The following is a 7,793-nucleotide window of genomic DNA, read 5'->3' as shown; positions in this document are numbered from 1 at the left end:
TGTTGTTTGACATTTTTTCAAATATAGTAGTAGTAGAAAGCACCACTATGCCCTAAAAATTTAGAAAATCACAATAAAATGACCAATGGGTAACATTGGCCAAAACTTGGTACAAGGTCTTGTTATTGGACCTAAATGCCAGAAAAATAAGCCTTAGAGAAAAATCCACTGCTAAAAAGGAGTTGTAGTTCAAAGCACCCCCTCTGCCCTAAATTTTAATATTTTTGTGCAAAGTGAACCCTTATCATTTTAAGCCCCAATTTTTGAGATTGAAATTTATACACCATTGAGAAGCCACTGTAATTGTTACAGAATTTTTGGAAATTGTTAAAGCTATGTTGTACTTAAAGACCACTTTAAAAAGCATAAATAGAAACGGGAAAAGAGAGAATTAACAAAAATGATAGACCTCACCCATAATGATTCAGCAAGGGTTTTGATAAACTTTTCACTAAGACACTAAAGAAAATCAGTGGGATACCCAAATAATCTGACCACTTAAACATGACCATACTTGACTCTAAATGGCTATGTATACCACTAGAACTTACAGTAGTAAGATTAAACTTTACCTTATCGACTTAATCATTTTTATTACTAATACATTGCATATCATGGCATACATGTATCTCAATCATTGCATTCATTAGATTGCAACCTCGCTGATGGAGAGTACGTGCTCATTCCTGAGCAAGGAGTTGTCCAAGAGGAAGCCCAGGAGCCAGCACCCGAGCCTGCCACCGAGGATCTTCCCGTAGCTCCAACTTTTGAAGGCAAGCCCCAGTTTTATGCATAACCATTTATATATGCTAGTTTATTACACTTAATGTTTGTAGGTTTGTAATGTGCACTTAAGTGTAGGAGTTGTTTGAAACCCTTAGTTGCATGAACTCAGGATTCCTTTTTGAGATGGATACTAGTATGCTATGTCGAGTAACTGCTTTGCTAATTAGGATCTCGGTAGAAGTCGAGTGATTTTCTAGCACTCGCGCGAGGTCAGGAATTGATTGTATTCATCTTGATAACGGGATCTATGATGGTCTATGGACTTGGATCCAGGGTGGATGCCTTGTCTATGAGGCAGAATTGGAATTAAGGATTAATGTGCGGATATCTGAGTCAAGCATTTGAAAGTACTAAACACATGTCGGGAAATATGGTAACTGGTAAACCTAGTACCTGAGTGAAGTCGGGCGTGGACTTTCCCCCTCACTTGTCTTGAGACAAGGTCTCCCATGCTAGTTATGGTGGGTGCAAGTGCAGCCACTGCATGGTGGCAGTCGGGGTCAGTGGGGCATTGCATGCCAAGGCGGTAAGTCCTAGCCGCGAATGGGGAATCGATAGGGACTGTTGATGTGTGTGGGGACAGAGTGCCACTACATGTCGTGTGTTTAGGTTTACCTTGCAAGGTTAAAACTCGTTTCGAATCGTCTGCTTCTCGCAGCTAATGAGACTACTTGACCCCTTGTACTACATTGAGTAAAAAGTGAGATGACGTTTTACATGAGATAACATGCTGATTGCACTAAATGTTTGTTACCATGTATGCTAAGAAAGGAGCAAACTTAGCTAAATTAACTATGTTAGAACTGGAAAATCTAAATTTGTTTTTAGACTCAGCTAGTGCTTTTGGTAAACCAAACCCCTCAGCCAAACAGCTGCATGGTCTAGAGGTAGACGAGTAGACTCCTCACACCAGGTAAGTCTAGCTCAGTATTAGTATACTAAGCCTTGCTTGTCTCATAGACAAGGCATCGACCCTGGATCCATGTCCATAGACCATCATAGATCATGTTATCAAGATGAATACAATAAATTCCTGACCTCTCGCGAGTGCTAGAAAAATCACTCAACTTCTATCGAGATCCTCAATTAGCATAGCAGCTACTCGACCTAGCATACTAGTATCCATCTCATAGGAATCCTGAGTTCATGCAACTAGGGTTTCCAAGTAATTCCTACACTTAAGTGCATGATACAAGACTACAAACATTAAGTGCAATAAAATAGTATATATAACAATTATGCATAAACCAGGGCTTGCCTTCAAATGTGGGTGCGACGGAAGGTTCTTCGGTGACGAGTTTGGGAGCTGGTTCCCGAGCTTCTTTCTGGTGTGCCTCTTGCACTTGGATCAAGACGTACTCTCTGTCTGCGAGATTGCAAACTAATGAATGCAAATTCATGAGTATGAATGCAACATATTCATATATATATATTTGTACATGTCCATGGTGCATACTAGGATTCAAGGATTTCTCATTTTTTATTTTTAGGGCTTTTATGGGGTAGGTTGAACTACGCTTATGTTCTAGAAATTTCTCAAAATCCTATAAAAATTACAGTGACTTCTTAATGACTTACTTAAGTTTTTCTCAAGATTTGGGGTGTAAAGTGAAAGTGGTTATCTCTGTACAAAAATGACAAGGTTCAGGGCAGAGACGGCACTTTAAACTACAACCCTTGTGTAGAAGTGGCTTCTGCCCTATAACTTATTTTTTCTAATGTTTATGGGTAATATTATGCTTATGTGCCAAATTGCACCCAAAGATACCTAATGGTTATTTAATGGTGAGTTTCTAAAATTTGGGGGCTTAGTGGGTTCTTTCTACTAACACTCTATTTGAAAAATATCAAACAACAATTTTCCAATTTTTCTAGTTTCCTCTTTGTGCAAGAGCAATCATTCCTAAAGTTTGTTATTTTTACTTATAGGGGATGGGTTGTATGAATTCTTAAAATCTATAAGCTTTCTTATGGGGCAGGGGGTGGGGTATATTCTATTGTGTAACTAGCCCATTTTTTATTTTTCCCTTATAGCACATATCTCAAGTGCTTAGGGAAAAATAAGGTTGCTTACTGTTTTCAACTTTTGGTCCTTCTTTTTATTTTCTAGAGGTATTGACAAAATCCTAATTTTATTTGTTTAATCCACTTACTCTGATAGTCAGGGGTGGTTACTATTTTTGTAGTAGTACATTAGTGGTCAAGGGTCTACTAATTTTTTCTTAATATTTTTGCATATGTCCTATTATTTTAATCATTATCTTACTTAAATACTCAATACCTAAATTAAATCATAAATTCCAGAACAGTACTGGACTAGGGTTCCATATATTTTTCCCTTGAACATTATCACTTAGGCATACTAGAAAAAATAATATTGCTCTTTGGTTTCTATTTTTGGTGCCCTTTTCCATTTTTCCAAGTTTGAGTAAAATCAAGTTTTAGGGAATAAAATTTGCTTAATCTTGGGTACTGGGGTGCTTAACATTTCTAAACATTGCAACTACAGGTCAAGTATCTCCATAAGTTTCCCAACCTCAGTCTAAAAGTTTTCCTACTATTTTCCGTATTTTTAAGTTTTAAGTAGTTTTCTCATTTAAATCAAAACTCTAAAAAGTTTTCCTACTATTTTCCCTATTTTTAATATGGGGTCTAATATTTTTGCTTGGTAGATTATATTATGCAGTGTTTAGAAAAATTGGTTTGACCAAATTTGGATGAATGTTATTTAATTTATGTTTTTTCTAAGTCTGTTGTATATTACAATGACTTAAAAATTTCAAAATGAAAAAGAAAATCAATCTTGGGCTCGTGTCCCACACTTATTTTCCCCTCTGCTCTTACAAACGAGTCCTCAGGCTACTATTCATATGAGTCACTGACCTTGCGAAAACCCCCTAGGCTTGTGAACATTCCAACCCGCGCTACCACCCCATCGGAACAGTAGCCACGGTAGAGAAAAGGGCGACGGGGCTTACTGGCGGCGGTCTAGCTCCGGTGAAGTGGTCGCGGAGATTGGGGAGGTCTTGGCGAACCCGTCGATGGTTGGATGGCGTTCGGTGGTGGTCGTAGTCGTCCTAGCCATGTGCGGGGGCGGATGAGCTCGTCGGCGGCAAGGAGCTTGGCCCGATTCACGTGCTCCGACTGGCAGAAGGATTCCAGTGAGGGCGATATGGCGTTTCCGGTGAGGTACCGCTCGGTCTGAGGGCTCGGGAAGCTTCACGGGACACTAGGGAGGTCAGCCGAGCAATAGGTTTGGGGGAGGAGGGGCCGGAGTGGCCGGTCCACGGTGGTCGTGCTCGGGTGGCTTCTAGCGGGTGGTGGAGCTCTCGATTCACGGGCAGAACTCCGGTGATCGAGCGCGGGCGAGTGTAAGGGGATGAGGCAAGGATGCCTGAGGGGGCTGGTGGCTTTTATAGGTGCGGGCGCAGCGAGGGCGCGTGGGCGGACTGATCGTGCATGGGGCCGAGCGTGCACGCGGGTTGGGTGAACTTTGGCCTGACGACCAGGGTCGAACACGTAGTGGCATTGTTTTTGCCCGAGTTCTCGCGCGTGTAGTCACTCGACTGGGCCATGGAACTCATTGTGTATGGTAGACATTTTCGGTGGTAACTCCAACTTGTATGCCACGGGTCCACATGCCTCTATGATCGCGTAAGGTCCAATGTAGCGAGGGGCAAGCTTGCCTTTGATCCAAAATCTTTGCACTCCTTTTGTGGCTGATACTTTTGGATACATGTGATCTCCCACTTCATACTGTATGGGTTTCCTTATTTTGTCCTGATAAATCTTTTGTCTGGCCTGAGCATCCTCTAGATTCTTCCTGATTATCTTGACTTTTCTTTCGGCTTCCAACACTAGGTCAGGTCCAAAAATTTCTCTCTCCTTGGGTTGTGACTAGTTTAAGGGTGTTCGACACCTCCTTCCATATAGGGCCTCAAAGGGTGCCATCTTCAGGCTAGATTGATAGTTGTTGTTCTAGGCAAATTCTGCTAAGGAGAGACTCTTGTCCTAGTTCTTGCCATAGTTGATTACACAAGCTCTCAGCATATCCTTATGGATCTGATTGACCCTTTCTGTTTGACCATCGGTTTGAGGGTGGTACGCCAAACTTCTTACCAGCTTGGTTCCCAAGGACTCTTGCAATTGTTCCCAAAATCTGGCTACGAATTGAGCTCCTTGGTCAGAGATGATTGTCCGGGGTAATCCATGCAAACACACGATTCGGTCAATATACAATTCCGCATACTTTTGCGCCTTATCTGTGGTGTGCACTGGAAGAAAATGGGCCACTTTCGTTAATCGGTCCACAATAACCCAGATTGAATCTTGATGTCGAGAGGTGTTGGGTAGACCCATAATGAAATCCATGTTGAGGTCATCCCATTTCCATGAAGGTATTGATAGGGGTTGCAAGGCACCGGCCGACTTTAGGTGACTTGCCTTTATCCTCTAACATGTATCACATTTGGACACATACTTGGCCATTTCCCTCTTCATCCTTGTCCACCAATATAGGGGTTTTAGGTCATGGTAAATCTTGGTGCTCCCTAGGTGCATGGAGAATTTGGAGAGGTGAGCCTCATCCAAAATTTTCTTCTTGAAGAGGTCCCCATTTTTAGGAACTACCAGTGCGTCTTCGAACCATAATATTCCCTTACTATCCTGGCGGAAGCACTTATACTTCTCAATTTTCTGGTTAAGATTTTCCTTGATGATTTGCACTCCCTTGTCACCGAGTGGGGCCATAATAATTTGGTCTAACAGGGTTGGTTCGATGGAGATGTAGTTCAAGGTACGAGAAGGAATTACTTCAATCCTCATCTTACTCAACTCATCACACAGGGTATTGATGCGAGGATCCAATGTCATACAATTGCATTGTGACTTCCGACATAGGGCATCTGCTACCACATTGGCTTTTCCAGGGTGGTAATGCACTTCCAAGTCGTAATCCTTGATCAATTCCAGCCATCTTCTTTGTCTCATGTTGAGGTCAGCCTGAGTGATGATGTACTTGAGGCTCTTGTGGTCTGTATAGATATTGCAGTGACCTCCCATCAAGTAATGCCTCCAAATTTTCAAGGCGTGGACGACGGCTGCCAACTCTAAGTCATGAGTAGGATAATTCTGCTCATGAGGTCTGAGTGCTCTTGATGCGTAGGCAATGACTCAGTTGTCTTGCATTAGAACACAACCTTGTCCAGTGCTAGAGGCATCACAATACACATCAAATGGCTTGATGTTGTCAGGTTGCGCTAACACAGGTGCTGTTGTCAGATGCTGCCTCAATGTGTGAAAGGCATCTTCACATTTCTAACCCCACTCAAACTTTGCTCCCTTCTTCAATAGTTCTGTCATGGGTTTAGCAATTCGGGAGAAATCCAAAATGAATCGTCGATAATACCCTGCCAATCCCAGAAAACTCTGAATCTAACGGATGGTGGTGGGTGGCTTCCAATCCATTACCTCTTGCACTTTATCCGGATCAACTACTATTCCTTCTCGCGAGATGGTGTGACCCAAGAATTTAATTTTCTTTAGCCAAAAATCACATTTAGATAATTTGGCATAAAGGTGGTGCTCTCAGGCGTTGGAGTACTATGTGCAAATGTTTAGCGTGCTCTACTTCGTTCTTCGAGTATACCAAGATATCGTCAATGAAGACCACCACGAACTTGTCCAGCTCGGGCATGAAGACCGAATTCATCAGGTACATGAAGTATGCGGGCACATTTGTTAACCCGAATGACATCACCAGATATTCATACAGCCCATATCTGGTTGAGAAGGCTGTCTTTGGAATATCACTTGCCCGTATCTTAATTTGGTGATAGCCGAAGCATAGATCTATTTTGGAAAACTCATTAGCTCCAACCAATTGGTCAAAAAGAACATCAATACGAGGCAAAGGATACTTGTTTTTCATAGTCACCACGTTTAGTGGGCGGTAATCTATGCACAATCTTAAGCTCTCGTCCTTCGTCTTTATGAACAAGGCTGGACATCCCCAAGGTGAAGTACATGGGCGAATAAATCCCTTGTCCAGTAATTCTTGTAATTGTTTCTTCAATTCTGCAAGCTCGGCTTGTGGCATTCTGTAGGGCCTCTTGGAGATAGGTGCAGTTCCTGGCTGTAATTCTATGGCGAACTCGATATCTCAGTGTGGTGTCATTCCCGACAACTCGTCTGGGAAGACATGGATGATTGGGATTTTCTCCAAAGGTAGCTCTATCATGGAAAAAGCACATGACCGAGTGATTTCTTGGCTGGGCAGATATAAGGTAAATTTCCTGCAAGTCGGGGAATGGACTTCAACGATGCAGTTTGCGATGTGTAGTATTACTTGGTGTTGGATCATCCAATCAGTTCCCAAAATGATATCCACATTATCCATCCCCAAAATGAGGAGGGTGGTTTTGACGGTTTTGCTCCCCAATTGGATAGGCACATTTTGATTTAATTGATTGGTTGCAATTTTGCCTCCCGGCGTTGCTATCATAAAAGCCCCTTGGGTATGGTAGAAGGGCAGTTGGAATTTAACACTGAATTTTTGACTAATGAAACTATGTGATGCACCAGAGTAAAAAAGAATTAAAGTTGGTTGATTAAAACTGAGAAGGTACCAGTCATGACGGGTGCCCCTTCGGGTAGCTCCTCCAGAGTAGTGAAATTGAGCTTCCCTTGCTTGACTTATACCTTTTACTTCTTTCTTTTCTCTTGGTTAGCAGCTGGCACCTGTCTAGGTTGATTTCGTGGGCAATCCTTGGCATAGTGGCCAGGGTTACCACACGTGAAGCATCTATTCCCTTTTCCTTGTAGGAACTGCTGCTGCTGTTGCTGTCGCGAGGGCTGATTATTTTTTGGAGCGGGAGCGGGGAAACTGTTGGGTGCTTGCTGCTGCTAAGGTGGCCTGATTACCCATCTCCCCGCTTGCTGCTGGAATCCTCTGCTTCGATTGTTGGAGAAAATTCGGAACCTTTAGGTGGGGCCAAGGACCCTGTCAT

The sequence above is a fragment of the Zea mays genome, chromosome 6, assembly GCF_902167145.1.
Source record: "Zea mays cultivar B73 chromosome 6, Zm-B73-REFERENCE-NAM-5.0, whole genome shotgun sequence".
Lineage (NCBI taxonomy): Eukaryota > Viridiplantae > Streptophyta > Magnoliopsida > Poales > Poaceae > Zea > Zea mays.
Note: the sequence above shows the minus strand (reverse complement) of the source record.